Raw genomic sequence first — 17430 nt, forward strand, 5'->3', positions numbered from 1 at the left:
GGTATGTTGGCCTACAGCACAAAGCAGGTCCCGCCTCAACCCAACCCCAGTCAAAAAAAACATGTGCACATAAACATACAATCATATAACAATTCATATTCAATCAAACCGATCTAGCAGATCACGTAACACAACATACTCTAAGCAGGATACCGACCTAGCCAGGTCACTAGCATAGCATCAACCTATATACTAGGATACCAACCTTAACCAGGTCTCTAACGAATATCATCCTAACTACCAGGATGCAAACATAGTAAAACAACAACATAACAACAATACCCGAATTCCAATCCGATAAAGGGTCGGCCTTGGTGCCTTAGACCCTGTTGATATAGTGAGGATAACTCACCTCACAACTGTTGACTGGAAAGATAAGACCGAAATGCTCCGACCACTGACACGATCTCCACCACTGGCTAGCATCAACACTGAACTCAAAACAAAAGCCAACAATTACCAAAATGCCCTTAGAAGTCAACTGGTCAACTCTTGGTCAAAGTCAACCTTCTGGCTAACTCTACTTGCCGAGTCAGGCCGATGACTCGCCGAGTCCTCCAACACTGAAAAGGACCCATTTCAACTCACTGAGTCATCCCTTGACTCACCGATTCTTAGGTTAACCAGGAAAGGCTAAGACCTCAAGATCAGTCTCGCCAAGTCCAAGAATAGACTCGCTGAGTCCAAGGCTATCTTCAACCAACTCGCCGAGTTGTTCTTCCAACTTGTTGAGTTCCTGCCCACCTTCAACCAACTCGCCGAGTACACCCTTGTGACTCGCCGAGTACCACTAGCTCTTAACCCATACAGAAGCCTTCCAGGCCATGCAATCGATCCAAAACGTAGATCTACCCTTCTACAACCCTTCCATCACGTAAAGTGGAAAACTTTACATGAATCCAAAGAGATATAGGCATTTTACACTCTAGGGCTAGGGTTTGGGACAAGATGGATTCACCAAACACTCAATAATAGGGACTTTAATGCACTCTAGACCTTCTCCATTCCATTTATGAGGTAGCAACCTCATATCTAACCTTCAAACTCTAAATACCATAAGCTAAACTTCCCACACATCCCAAAATGATGAATCTAGATGAATAGCAGACCAAAAACGAGATAATACCTCAAAAGGAAGCCCTAAAAGCAAGGAAATCCGAATCTAAGCAAAGCCCTTTGCTCCAAGCCTCCTAAATCTCTAAGATCTTCCTCCAAATCTCTTCTCCAAGGCTTAAATGCACTCAAATCCTTCACAATCACGCTTCTAGGGTTTTCTGGACTTCAAGGGAAGGTAAGGAGGCTGGGGAGAGGGTATAATGTCCTTTATATAGGGCTCATCCCCCGAAATTAGGGTTTTCTTCACTTAGCGCCGACTCGTCGAGTCCAGCCTTGGACTCGCCGAGTTGGCCACTTAACACGCGACCTGAGTCACGACCCTACTCGCCGAGTCCACCCATGGACTCGCCGAGTTCCCTTCATATTTACACTTTGAACCCTGAACTTGCACTCCTGGACTCAGGATGTTACAAGGGACATATCCTTTCTTCACTAAAGGATATCCCATTCTATGGAAAGGATCATGAGGATGCATTCAAACACTTAGATGAAGTAAATGACATTGCCGATTACTTCAATGTCCCAAATATTAACAGAGACAACATTTTGCTAAGGATGCCCCCCTTTACTTTCAAAGGAGCTGCTAAGGATTGGTTAAAATCACTTTCACCCGGTATTATAACTACTTGGGCTCAAATGCGTGAGCAGTTTTTAGATCAATATTGTCCACCATCCAAGATTTCTAAACTCAAAAAGGCAATAGCCAATTTTGAGCAAAACCCAGGAGAGTCACTTTACGAAGCTTGGGACCGTTACAAAGGGTTGTTAAGGAATTGTCCTCAACATGACCTTAACATTCAATAGGAGGTATCAATATTTTATGATGGGGTAAACGTGATGACAAGACAACTCCTTGATTCTCAAGGAACACTTACAAGGAAAAATCCTGTCGAAGTCAAGGAATTATTTGAAGAATTCGCGAAACACTCTCGTGAATACCACAACCCTAGGTAGGAAGGAATTAAAGGCGGAGGAGGAGCCTAAACTGAAGAAATAGCAGCCATGATGGCTATGCTAAATAATATGTGCCGGAGGTTGACACAAATGGATGACTCAATTCATGCCATAAGAGTGGGTTGCGAGAGGTGTAGTGGTCCGCACTTGACAAAGGACTGCAATTTAGATGAGTTTGGGAACATAAAACCCCAAGTGTGCTACTCGGGTGGGGATAAGTTTGATGAAGACTGGAGGAAACCAAAGAAGGAGTGGCTGCCATATGAAGAGTATAAGAAACAAAAAGAAGAGAATTACAGACAGACAGGTCGAGGCTTCTATCAAAAGGAGCAGCCACCAACCGAGAAGAAACCCGATCTAAGACCATGTTGATGAAGTTTATGGAAGCCTCGGAAAAGAGACACGATGCTACTGATTCTGCTATTAATGAACAACAAGCTTTACTAAATAATTAGCAAGCCTCCCTCAATAACCTTGAAGTACAACTTGGTCAACTAGCTACTTTGGTTCATGAGAAGTTGTCCCCGAAAAATCCCTAAATAAAGACCCAATCTCATGTAATGGCCATAGATACTGAAGAAGAGGTCATCTCTGAGTTCTTAGAGGCACTAGAAGAAGAACAACAACAGCCCAATCCAAAGTTGAAGATGCCCAAGCTCGAAAATCAAGATGCTGCTGAATATCAGAATTCACGACGTGAACCATATCAGTTCACGATGTGGGCCCATCAGGAACGGAAAATTTTTGAAGTTGGTTCGGTTTATCAGTTGTCCTTGTCGTTTCCTTCCCGAGCTGACCTTAGTCCACTAGAAAGAGAGCATATGGAGTTTGTTAAGCACGTGAAGGGTATCCCGATTAATACTCCCTTTGTCGAGTCCTTATCCAAAATTCCCGAGTATCAAAAATTACTGCAAGATCTGATAGACACTCGTAACCAATTAAAGAAATATTCTAAGGTGATTCTAAGTGAGCAAAGCTCAAAAGCTGTGTTGGGAGAGATACCAGAGAAGATGGGGGATCCTGGACGCCTCACTCTTCCGTGTGAATTTGGTAACAAAATGAAGGTTAATGCTTTAGCCGATTCTGGGGATAGCATTAATTTGATGCCTTATTCATTTTATCAAAAGTTAGAAGTTTAGAAGATGAAGGCTACAAGAATGACTATTCACATGGCGAACCATTTAGTGACACAACCCCGGGGCATCGTGGAGGATATTTTAGTAAAAATTGGAAAATTTATTTTTCCAATAGATTTTGTAGTATTGGATATGAAGGAAGACCCTGATGTTCCAATTATCCTTGTTCGTCCATTGCTTAACACTGCTGGAGCTCTTGTTGATATTCGAGAGTCTAAGCTCACCTTGATGGTTGGAGATGAAAAAGAAGTTTTTGGGATAGAAGATGGCTTCCAAAGGAATCTTGTTAAAGAAGAGGTGTTCACAATCAATGAAGATAATGAACTAGAAGAACTGGAAAAGCTTATGGAAGAAGAAATCAAGGCAGTTCATCAAGTCAAAAGAACAAAACCAAGAGTATCTGTTCCATATTTGGTTGAAGTCATTGCTTACAAGAGTCCACCTTCTTGGGTAAGCGAGGAAGATGAGATGACAAGTGATGAAGAGGAGGTTACTTTATGGGTGACAAAGCCATTAGTGAAAGAGGAGAAGGATGCTACGGAGTGCAGGGAGGAAATAAAAGGGACCAAACGCAATCTTGATGAAGAAGAGGTCAAAGCTAAAAAGGAGAATTCAAAGAAGGCGTACAAAAGACGAGTCCAAGCTTACAAGAGGCGTTTCAAGGAACAAAAGGTCCAGCTGGGGATGAACTCTTCAGAAGATTCAACGTAGGAGGCACGGAGTCCAGCTCAAGACTCCAAGAAAAAGAAGCACTTCTCAGGAGGCAACCCGAGCTAGGTTTACATTTTCTTTTCTTTTAATTTTTGAGTTTTAATTAGGAAAGATATCAACTCATCGTCTAATAACTAATACTTAGTAAGAATTAGTTGTGGGGAGCTTTAATTAATAAATAAAATACAAAGTAATCAATTAAAAAAAATGTTATTTAACTCATTTTTTTTTGACATCAGGCGTAATCAACGTCGTGGCTTGTCAATGCCACATCGTGGTTAAAGAGCAATTACGGGGATAAGATGAAGAAATTTTTTTTAACAGATTATAATCTTTCACAGTCCACGACGTGGCAAAGCTTGCCACGATGTGGCCTTTAAAAAGTCACCAGGGGGGACCATTTATTAAACCCTTTGACCGCACATTCCCCATTTGGTATGTATTTTATCCATTAATTGTAGTTATTACTTACAATTTTTACATTTTCATGATTAGGGTTTATGTGAATAATGAGATTCACGAAATTGGTTGAAATTAGTTGTTGATTTTAGGTTGCATGTCCTTTGAATAGCAATAGGAACAAACCCCAAGTATTGTTTTTGGTTAAAATCATATATAGAGTGATCGATCTAGACCCATGTCCCGATTGCGGTCCACGACGTGGCGTGCTTGGCCACGTCGTGACTCCTGGGTAAACAAGTTAATTTTTTTTTAATGTTTTGGGTGTTTGCTGCTTTGGTTTAATTTTATTTGCAAAAATGGGACCTCGAAGGGCTGTTCCACAGGAGGAAAATCCGATTGATGTGGTGAGTATTCATCCCTTATATCGGTTTCCACAAAACATTCATCCCTTATATAGGTTAATATGATAGCAAGTATATTAATTAGTAACACTGTTCCCTGTGATCGACACCCGACTTACCCAAGCTATATTGTAATCTGACTAGGTACACTGCCTATAAGTGCATAGTTAGTTTAAGTTTGTTAGGTTATAAATATTAAAATTAGTGGGTACTTTCGTGCACATCAAGCTTCAATACCTACTTCCAAAGTATGATCGACTGTGGATGGTTTGAATAACCTAGTTATTCGGAAATTCAAAACATGCAAAGTGAATCACAAAAATAATCGAACCCAATATGGTCTCAGAACTTATGAATAAAAATAAAAAAACCTTTTATTTAATCACCATATTGTTACAAATTATTCATTGTATAATGTTTCGATTAATCAACTTACTACTAGAAGTAAAACAATAGTTATCCCATGCTCCAAAGATGCACACTATGTTTGTCTATGGTCCTTTCTTTATGAAATAGATCAATTGAACACATCTTCAATGAAACTCATTTCGCAATTCCAAATCCTTACCTTAAATGTAAGAATTCCAAATTCTTTCCATTTACTATAATCTTTTAGATTCTAAACTTATATGCAATGAGCTGCTTGTAATGACTATGCCAAAAAGTCACACAGACTTGGCAACACACATTAATAAGTATTCCAATGGAGAGCAATTCCATGGAAACGAAGTCTCGCATTCAAAGTAAATTCCTTTGAACATCCTTCTTGCATTAAGTTTTCTAATCTTACACAAATATAAAGAATAACTTCCACTTATGGAAACATTTTGTAACAGCCCGAAATCCAGGTTAGCTTTATGGCCCTTCTATTTTGGAGAGTTGGCATTTTAGTCCCTTGAAGTTGAAAAGATGAATTGGTGAGTACGTTGGGCTCGCACGCTTAATTTTTACGCGTGTTCATCCAGGTACGCTGGGTGTACCCAAGGTTACGTCGGGCGTAACCGGCCCAGATGCAAAACCCTAATTTGTGGCCTTGCACTATCAAAGGAGCATGTAGTCCTTTTCCCTAGCCACCATACACCCTTGAGAGAGCCCTTGAAGAGATGAGATTCGTGCTTTAGCTTGTGTGTGAGTTTTTGAGCTTGAAGTTGTCTTTTCAAGGTGAAGAAGGAGAAGAATGAGCCATTGTTCGAGCTAGAAGTTGAAGAACAAGTGTAGATCCGAGTTCTATAGTGGTTAGAGATCCTTACTGAGGTAAAAAGCTCAAAGCTTTCCTTGTTCTTCATAAGTTTTGCTTGTTGGACCATTTTTAGGGTTTTTGGTTCAAAGTTGGAGACTTTATGTGCAAAGAGTCTCCATAAGCTTAGATTTGACCTTTTCTAGTGTAAAATGTGTTGAGGAGTCATAAAAATCGAGTCTTGGATGTGGATCTTATGGCATGCATGATTTATAGTCTCATTATGGAAAGAGGAAAGGTGTTTTGAGCACAAAGTGAACTTTGCAGCCATGCAAAGGCTTAAAGGTTCCAACTTTATGGTTTAAGACATATTAAAGGGGTCAGATCTGAAGTTTGGATGCAAGTCTTAACCGTTTAAGACCTTGATGTGCTGAACAAAGAAACTAGGCATTATGCTGGGCGTAATCCCAGTACGTGCCGTGTAAGGGGTTGCGTACCCCGTTTCTGGAATGCAAGAGTACGCCCCGCTTACAGGAGCTGGTACACCCCGCGTACTACTTGTTGTTGACTTTTGTTGACTTTTAGGGTTTTAGTCAACATGTGGACTTTTGGGTTAGGGAGGGGTAAAATGGTCTTTTACCCTTCTGTGGAATTTTCGACGGAATATAGTATAGCCTTGAGAGCCATTAATGATTTAGAATGATTATTTGATGTGATTAGGCGAGGTTAGGTTGAGGTTACGAGATTCAGAAATATCGAGCACGTGAGACTTAGACATCATACGAGGTGAGTCTTCTCACTATACTGTACCTGGAAGGGTACCTATGTGTGACCAGAAGGTCTGGTATGCTATAAGATCTCTCACTGATAGCAAGGAAGTGAGCGCTCTTCGTCAACCGATCTACAATCACCCAAATTGCATCGATACTCCTCGCGGTCCTCGGCAACTTGGTGATGAAATCCATAAAAATCTGCTCCTACTTCCAGTGGGGAATCTCCAACGGCTGCAACTTGCCGTGTGGTCTCTGGTGTTCGGCCTTGACCTTACGACAAGTCAAACACCTCTCAACGAACCATTCGACATCCCTCTTCATACAGGGCCACCAATAGTCTCTCTTCAGGTCCAAATACATCTTAGTGGCCCCGGGATGGATCGAGAATCTCGACCGATGGGCCTCCTCCATGAAAAGGGTACGTGCGCTGCCTGTGTATGGCACCCAAATACGACCCTGAAAGGTCATTAGCCCTCGGCTATTGGTAACAAACTCAGATACCTGACCCACTACCTGTTCCTTCTTGCGATTCTCCGACCTCACAGCCTCTGCCTGGGCTTCATGAATGGTGTCTAGTACCAGAGTCATCACTATCATCCTCATACACACGTCTCGAATCGGAGTACACTTCACTCTTCGGCTCAGGGCGTTGGCTACAACGCTAGCCTTGCTCGGGTGATATAGGATCTCACAATCATAATCCTTCACCACGTCCAACCATATCCTCTGATGCATATTCAGGTTGGGCTGATCCATCAAATACTTCAAACTCTTGTGGTCGGTGTATATGGTACACTGAACCCCATACAAGTAATGGCGCCAAATCTTGAGAGTGAACACCACCGCCCCCAGCTCCAAATCATGGGTGGGATACGTCGTCTCATGAGGCTTCAGCTGCCTCGATGCGTATGTTATCACGTGCCCTCTCTGCATAAGCACCGCACCCAAACTCGATATCGACGCAACGCAGTACACCACGAAATCCTCCACTCCCTCGGGAAGGGATAACACCGGGGCTTCGCATAACCTCTGCCGAAGAGTCTCAAATGAGGTCTACTGCTCAGGACCCCAAGAGAAAACAACACCCTTCCGGGTTAATCTGGTGAGTGGCACTACGATCTTGGAGAAATCCTTAATGAATCTCTAATAATAACTAGCCAACCCCAAGAAACTCCTGATCTCGGTGGCAGATTTTGGCACCTCCTAACTCATCACCGCCTCAACCTTTCCCGGATCGACCAATATCCCATTCTGATTGATGAGATGTCCTAAGAACTGAACCTCTCGTAACCAGAAATCACACTTGGAGAATTTGGCATATCGCCTCTCCGATCTCAATACTCCGAGGATCTCCCTCAAATGCTCCTCGTGCTGCTCTCAGGATCTAGAATACACCAGGATGTCATCGATAAATACGATCACCGATCGATCCAACATCGGCCTGCATACCCTGTTCATGAGATCCATGAACATTGCTGGTGCATTGGTGAGGCCGAAAGGCATCACCACAAACTCATAGTGCCCATATCGTGTTCTGAACGCAGTCTTCTGGATATCCTCATCTCGCACCCTCATCTAATGATATCCAGATCTCAAATCTATCTTGGAGAACCAAGATGCGCCCTGCAACTAATCGAACAGATCGTCGATCCTCGGCAATGGATAACGGTTCTTGATCGTCAACTTGTTCAATTCTCGGTAATCTATACACATCCGGTGTGAACCATCCTTCTTCTTGACGAAGAGGATCGGCGCTCCCCATGGTAAGATACTAGGTCGTATAAACCCCTTCCTCAGCAGCTCCTGAAGTTGCGAGGATAACTCCTACATCTCTGGCGGCGCAAGGCGATACGATGCCTTGGCAATTGGCGCGGCCCCCGGAACCAGGTCAATACGAAACTCCACCTGCCTCTCCGGTGGTACCCCAGACAACTCATCCAGGAAAACATTCGGGAACTCCCACACAATCAGAACCTCATCGACTGATCTCGATCTCCCCTAGATGGCTCGAGCATCCATCACATAAGCTACAAATCTCATACAGCCCTGTTGTAGACTCTACCTCGCTCTGGCAGATGAGCAAAATGCCGAACCCGATCGAGTACCCTCACCATACACTGTAAGCTCTACCCCCACTAGAGTTCCGAATGGTCAACAACTGTCGCTTGCGGTTGATAACCGCCCCGAATCTACTCAACCAGTCCATGCCTACAATGACACAGACATCCCCCATAGCAATCAGAATCAAGTCTATCGGAAACTCCACCCCGAAGAACTCAAGTACACACCCACAGATCACATCAGTAGTATACACCGCTCGCTCATCTGCTATGGAAACTCATAGAGGTCGAATCAGCGCCTCTCTCTGAATACTGATATGCTGAATAAAAGCTAAAGATACAAAGGACCAACTCGCACCCGAGTCAAACAATACCAAGGCAGGTCCAGAACTCACAAGAAAAGTACCTACGCATATCATAAAATAAGCATAATAACATAATCTCAGCAAAAATAAATGGAAGAATACATACCAGCCACGATGTCAGGCGTTGCGCGGACCTCCTCTGCAGTCAACTGGAAGGCTCTCCCCTAGCCTTCGGTGCTTCAACCTTTGCTGGCCGAGTCACAGTAACTCTAGCAGCATGTGCAGATCCCTGCGCTGATCTCTGAAGCTGGGGCACTCGGCCTTCCGGTGGCCAATCTGGTTGCAATGAAAGCAAACCGAGAACCCCTTAGGGAAATCCCTCGCATAGTGACCTTCCTTCCCACACTTGTAACACACCCCCATCCTGCATACTAGGGCTATCAAATCGGGCAGTCGTGTTGTGTTTTTGTCTGACACGACACGACACGACAATTTTTTGTACAACATGAACACGACACGACACGATGTCGTGTTTTTTTTCATTAACACGAAAACGAACCAATTAAAACACGACAACACGACACGACACGACAAAGATAATATTACATAACTATTAGTGTATTTCGTTCATACTTAAAGATATATAACACGATAAAAATGACAAACACGAAAAACCCGACAACCATATGCTTAATCGTCTCAATTTCGTGTTGATTTATGAACACGAATACGACACGACACGACATCGTGTTTTTTAATCTTGACACGAACACGACACGAACCCGAATTCGAATTTTGATTTCGTCCTGATTTCGTTTCGTTTTGTGTATTTTTTCGTGTTGTGTCATAAATTGACACCCCTACTGCACACCCCATCATGGCTCTTGCTGCACTTCCCACAAGTGCGGCCCTTCGGACCACCAGACCTCAAATCAGTGGGCTTCTCCTGCTTGGCGGCTGGCTACGACTGCGTCGGTCGCCGATCACCCCTCTGAGACTCAGCCTCTTCCCTCTCCTGAGTCTCTAGCTCGATCTCCCTCTTCCGGGCATTTTCCTGGAGCTCAGCAAATGTCCGGTAAGTTGAGTTCACCACGAAATCATGGATATCCCTCCTCAGTATGCTCAGATAACGGCTCATACGAGCCTGCTCGGTATACACCTGCTCAGGGCAAAAACAACGCCCACTCATGGAACATCCTCGTAATCACTGTCACCGAATCAATCCCCTGCTTGAGGGTCAGAAACTCCTGGGCTAGACGTTCCCTCTCAACCGGGGGAACATACTCATCACGGAACAGCACAATAAACCTCTCCCAGGTCACTGCAGTCAGTTTTGCCATCGAAAAGTCCGCCGTCACAAACTTCCACTAATCCTTCACCCCCAAGTGAAGTTGGTTCAGCGCGAACCGAACCTTCAAGTGTTCCAGACACGAACACGTATAGAAACATCCCTCGATGTCTGAAATCCACCTCATCACAGCGATCGGATCCTGCGTACCATCGAACTTTGGTGGTTTCGTGTTGCTAAACTCTCGGTACAGCAACGAATCACCACCCTGGGGTCTCGCATCAGCAACAGCTACAGTGTCTACGGCAATAGTAGCATCAGTAAAAGCAGCATAACGCTCATCAAACATCTCAATAAATGCGGTCTTAATAGACCCAAACATCTCGGGAATCTCCGCCCGAATAGCCGCAACTACCTCCTCCTGAATGTTCCTCCAAATCTCCTCATCACTGGTAGCACTATCCCCATCATGTCGTCTCGTAACCACCATGATGTCTCTGAAATAAAATCACAAAACAATCATAGACTCAATCGAGATCACTCACACTCGATCACTCACCCTACTTGATTCTTTGGTTTCCTAAGGAATCTTACTCGTACTGATTACCAATCCGATGTTTCCAGTAGTACGGGCCCTATACTACCTTCCACATCGTATCAGTACTCACTCCCAATCTTCTTCCCAGAATTCCAAATCACAAGCATACCACATACAGGCTATACCCTAATCAGCCTCTCATAAGCTCCTCACTACTACCAACTCACTCATAAGTACTCTCTTAGTAGCATAAATCTCCTAGGCTAAGGCATCACAAATCAGGCCACTCTAGTCCTATCATGATTACCTAGCCCACTCAAGCATGTATAACTCATCACATAATATCTCATAATATAAAATGTAAGGGTATTTTGGGAAATCACCATTCGGGTGCTTGCTGATTGTACACACTGCTTCTTTCCATCTTTTTCATATTCCTTTACTTTTAGAAAAATTGTTTGTGTTATAAAAAAATTCTCAAATCCTCAGTTTGAGTTCAAATACACCCGAAGGTGAATCTGAATCCCTCAAACCAAGACTCTGATACAAACTTGTAACACCGATTTTTTAAAACAAATTTTTTTCAAATTTTATAATTCATAATAAAAATCAAAATGTATCTCAAATCATAAACATCCATCTCAAAATATAAGTATCCAAAAACATCTCCCCAGAATCTCATCAAAATACTCCAACAATGTGTACAATCAAGCTGGCACCTTCCCGCGATCCTCGTTGGTACCTGAAACACATTTCACACAACACGGTAAGCATAAATGCTTAGTGAGTTCCCCAAAATACCACATACAGCACATACGCCACTCAAGGCTACAATATGACCCTCCGGTCGATGTGTCTCAGCGGAACCCTCCGGTTCCGTATCGTTGGGCCCTCCGACCCGGTCTGTCTCGTTGGACCCTTCGGCCTGGTCTATACCATTGGACCATCCGATCCAGTCTATATCACATAGCATACATATATCACAAACACATATACACAAATAGCACATAACATATAAGACCCTCCGGTCTGCTCATGGTTACCACACTAGGTATTGTATTGTGAGAAGACTCACCTCAGGAATGTCTCAGAAAATCACAACTTGGTATCTTTGAACCTCGAAACAATGACCTAACCCCGCATAATCACATAAAGTAATTATTTCAATCATTAACGGCTCTCAAGGCTACACTACACCCCTTTCTACAATCCACAGAAGGGTAAAAGACCATTTTACCCCTTCCTTATCCAAAAGTACAATTATTGACCAAAAACCTAAAAGTCAACGGTCAACCTTGACCAGACTCGTCGAGTTGTCTCAAAGACTTGGCGAGTCCAGTCGTGAACTCTACTCCTCTGATTCTCTTTTGACTCACCGAGTCAATCACTTAACTCGGCGGGTCACTCTCTAGACTCACAGTCTCGGGACAACTCGACTCGAATCGTCGAGTCTGTTCATCGACTCGGCGAGTCCAATCCATGCTCAACTTCAAATGACTTCCTGAGGTCAGATCTGATTCTCTATTCAATAGATCTATCCTTTCTAGTCCCAAAAATCACGTAAAGCTCGAAGCTTGATGCCCATGCAAAGGCTCCAAGGTTCTATATGAAGAAATGACCTCTAATATGGCATCCTAAGCTCATATTCACCAACAATCCTCATAAAGCTCAAAGGACTAAGGTCTCTGGACCTCTATGGATCCAGATCCAAGACCATAATACGAAAAGGAGCCATATGCTCAACAAAACCATCTACCAAAGGGTCTAGAAAACCCTAACTATATAAACAATCACCAAAACAGAAGATGGATCGAGATTATACCTCAAATAAGCACTCCTGAGCTCAGAATTCCTCCAAATAGCACCTTCTTCAGCCTCCTCTTGATCTTGATCAACTTCTTCTTGTTAAACCAATGATAGAAAGATCAATTATGGCCTCTCCTTCCTCACAAACGATTTAGCTCACTTAGGGTTTCTCTCAAGGGACTGGTAGCTGCAATGGGAGGCTATGAGTGCCCTTAAATAGGCTCCAAAACCCGGGAATTAGGGTTTCAATTGCCAGCGCAGACTCGGCGAGTCATATGCCCGACTCATCGAGTCTGGTCGCGAAGATTCGCGGAAACTTCCTCACCTACTCGACGAGTCGTGGCACCAACTTGTCGAGTCCCTCCTTTTTCTTGAATAAATAATTAAAATAAAATCATACCCGAAACTCTGGATGTTACATAAACCCTAATCCACACACTTGGGTTATGATACATATTTCATGTGGGCTAACTCTTCATGAATACTTACATAAACTTAACCCATCATGGATCAATAGCCCAAACTATATATATATATATATATATATATATATATATATATATATATATATATATATATATATATATATATATATATATATATATATATATATATATATCACTGATTTACATAATCAGTCCCCATTAATTTAATTAGTCTCATTCGATCACTAAACTAATTCCAAATTAATTCTTGATCGATACTAATTAAATAACATGATTTTATATTAATATATTAGAACTTATAATATATTAATAAATCATAAATAACCTATTCTCAAAAATCCATCCTATCTAATTGCCTTAGTGAAGGCAACCCAAATGGATCATGTTACTCTCAGGTCAAGTACATACTAGTTATAGTTATGGGCTTAGAAACCTAATTCAACAGGGTCCATATAAACCCCCAAGTCTATATCAACCCTGAGACCATCATGGCTCTATATAACAGCATGTAGTTGTGTCCATATCAACCCCTTATACATAAACATACAATCATATCAACACTAGTCACAAGACAATCAAGCACATACAGACATATCAAAAAGTGTCACAAAAACAATTATCATCCTACAAACATAATCTAATGGGCCAACATTGGTACCTTCGACCCATGAGTATAGCGAAGAGACTCATTTGAATCACAAATCCGACTAAAACCCATTTCAATACCTCACAAACGCTGGTACAACACTCCTATCACATCATATAAGGTCTAACCTTAGTCTACACAATAAAACCAATCATCTTGACCAAAAGTTAACGGTCAACGTTGACTTCAATCAACTGCCACATCGTGTCCCTCCTTGGTCACGCCATGGCCCTCTTTCGATCGAACAAATAGGAAATACCCAATCTCCACGTCATGGCGACCTATGGCCACGCCATGGGAACTGAGATTCCAACAACTTAATGGATTAATTTGTTTTATTTTACTCTAAGATCTCTAAAGCTTAGATATGGTCCCTGCTATGGTGTAAGTGGATAAAGTTTCAAACTTTATCCATTAAGACACCTAAGGAGATCAAAATCTCCCACCCAAAGTCTAAATAAAGTCAAATACCACCATGTCTTAACCATTAAGCCCTTAATTTGAAAAGTCCTTATGCTAACCACTCCAAAAGGGTTTTCTAATACCAGATCCATCATAAAGATGAAAGCTTTATAAACATGTATGTCCAATACATATCTAGAATCCATTTTAGGTCAAAATGAAATATAAAGACCAAAACCCAAGCACATGACAAGAACTTCAACCAAAGACTAGATATACAACATATGATGCTCTTGGGACTCAGGAGAGTCATAAAGTTGCCAACTTTATGAGTTCCTTCCTTATAAACTTGCTCAAACATGAAAAACATGGGACAATATCCTAGATCTATCCACTTCAAGCCATAAAGATTGAGCTTTAACACTTATAAAGGTCCAAAAGCTATGTAAGATGTTGATGATGTTTATTCATTGTAAATTCCATCAATGGATCACCTTCTTCTCTTTCTTCTATTCTTCTCCAAGCCAATAATGCTCCAAAAATGCCATAAATCACCAAGGAAATGAGAGTCAGGGTTCTCTGAGGTAAAGGGTGTTCGAGGCTGGAAATGAACCCTAGAAATAGCTTAGAGGGGTTCAAATATGAAGCAAACCCTAAAAGAATCATGGGCTTGGGCCAGAATAGCTGCCACACCGTGGCCTTCCTTAGCCACGCCATAATTGTCCAATAAATCATGCGATCACTTTAATTATTGCCATATCGTGGCACAGAGTTTCCTCCAAAACTCCATCTTTGGTCCTTAATAAAAGTAAGCTTAACCAATGTGGAACACTGGTGTTACATCTAGCAACCTAACATAAGAAATTTCAGATCTTGGACACTTACAAAGGTCCAAACTTGCTCAAAATGAAGCTTCAAGCTAGCCAATGTGCTCATAACTCTGCCAATGGATCCTTCTTCCTTTAAAAGCAAGTACATGCACCAAAATGAGCCTAAAATAGAGGAGAAGGATTAGGGTTTCCTTTTTCTGGTTTGGAGGTAATGGGGGCTAAGGGTGAAAGGAATCCTAGCCCCTTACATCCTTTAAATAGGGTCCACAGTCCGAAAAATAAGGTTTTCCATTTGATCAGGTGTCACGTTGTGACCTATATAGTGTCACGTTGTGACACTTCAATGACGCAACCCGCATATCACGGCCATGGCACGACGTGAAGGTGTTTCCTTCACGTCGCGACCCCCTTCAAATCTATATTTTACTTAATTTATTCGTACATCTAGGATCCGGATGTTACATGACAGTTGCTAAGATTTTGGAACCACAACTCTTATATTGGTTCCTAAGATTTTGAAAGAACCGACGGTTCCGATTTCAAGTACTTGTATTTATCTCTTAAAAAAATTATTATAAACAATGATGTTACATGAACTAGTAGACCAAAAAAATTAGTAATTTTCTGAATGAAAACTTGTGGATGGGCATAAGTTAGTAATACATGTACACAACATAAACAATGTTTTTATTAGAGACAATGATATTGCATGAACTCATATCATCGGAGATCGGTCGGAAGTTAATTGGTGTATTTTGCAAAAAAAAAAAAAATAATAATAAATAAATAAAAAAAAAAAAAAATAGTGACTTATGTTTACAAGAAGAAGATGATGTTACATCAGAAACCTACATCATATCATAATCATAATAACCTAACATGGACAAAACCAACAAGTTTTGTGGCGAATGTAGAACAAAAAACCACATGGTTGACTATTTAAGTGAAACTGATATAAATGAAAGGCTTAAAAAATATTAGTAGTGGATCGGATTAGATAAACAAAAATATTTTTAAAATTCTTATAATTGTATCTGACTTAGTCTTATATCTTGAAATATTTCACAACTGAATCATCATTAATACTTTCTAAAACATTTTTTAGTATATAACACTAAACTAACATTCAAAATTTGTCACCTGTTTTGTTGCGTACCACTACAAGAAATATATCCTTTAGCGGCGACACTTTTAGCGGCGACTATTGGCTTTACCGGCGACTATAGCTAGAGTCGCCGGTAAAGCCCATAGTCGCCGCTAAAGAGTTGTCACCCGAATCCGCACTTTCCCCCTACATTGCATCTCAACCGTTCGATGAGATATCCAATCCAACGGGCGGGGTGCCTTATCCGGTCTAACCTAATACCGGCGACACGCATGTCGTCGCTAAAACCCTAAAAAAGTCGCCGCTAATTGTATGCTAAAAATGACGCGGTACCCTTCCCTCCAGTTTGTCGCCGCTATTAACAATTGTCGCCGGTATTGACCTCGCGTCGCCGCTAAAGGTGTCGCCGCTATTGATGATCCCAGATAAAAAAAAAACGCACGCAGATTACAGCCTTCTTCATTTCCCTTTCTCCCTTTCTGTTTGCTTTGAGTTCCTTCACCATTTTTCCGATTTCTTCTTCAATCTCCTTCTTTCTAGCAAATTTCTCCCCTCATTGTTCCAAGCAAGTGTCCCTAGGTGTGGTTAAAGGTTTGGGATCAATTTCTACCTCCATTTCTTGAAGAAAGGTAAGTTTTATTTTGATGATTTCATTTTTGTGTTGTATGAATGATAATAAATTGCTCATGTTCTTTATTTTTGGTGGTGTTGTTTTGGATTAGAAGCATTGTTCCAAGCAAGTGGTTAAAGCTTTGTGATCAATTTGTAGGTGCCTCCATTTGTTGAAGAAAGGTAAGTTTTTTTTTTATGATTTCTTTTTTATTTTGTATGAATTTTGATTTGTAGCTTTATGTAGTGATTGAATGATAATAAATTGTTCATATTTTTGTTTTTGGTGGTATTGTTTTGGATTAGAAGCAAGTTATTCAATTTTTTGTTTGTGGTTATTTAATTGCAATTAGTTGTATAGCTTCAAGTTGTATTTATATGTGAAATTATGTGATAATTGTCATATGTGAAAATTGGATTGTATATTTTGTATTTGTTTGAATATATGTGAATTTGGTATATATATTCCAATGTATGTGTGTTTGATGTATATGTGGTATATTAGTAGAAGTTATATGTATTTGTTATAAGTAGAATGTTATTGTGTGTATGTGAATGTATGTATGTTTGTTGTAAATGTGATATATGATTGTGAAACTTTTGTATTTGGTATAAATAGGATGTTATTATGTATATATGTGAAATTATGTGTATTTGGTTTAAATAGGATGTTATTTTGTGTGTATTTGTATTTGATGTATATGTGGTATATGTATGTAAAAGTA

At 41.1% G+C, this 17430-nt stretch overlaps 1 non-coding gene across 1 annotated transcript; it reads right to left on the reverse strand.

Annotated features, from left to right (window-relative positions):
- Positions 1–1800: 1800 nt before the first annotated feature.
- LOC145044460 (small nucleolar RNA R71) lies at positions 1801–1907 on the reverse strand. Its single transcript, XR_013681410.1, has one exon. It is a non-coding gene; the product is annotated as a small nucleolar RNA R71 (small nucleolar RNA).
- Between the last annotated feature and the right edge of the window lie 15523 nt (positions 1908–17430).

The sequence above is a fragment of the Lactuca saligna genome, chromosome 4 (assembly GCF_052625555.1).
Source record: "Lactuca saligna cultivar CGN05327 chromosome 4, ASM5262555v1, whole genome shotgun sequence".
In the NCBI taxonomy this organism is placed as follows: Eukaryota; Viridiplantae; Streptophyta; class Magnoliopsida; order Asterales; family Asteraceae; genus Lactuca; species Lactuca saligna.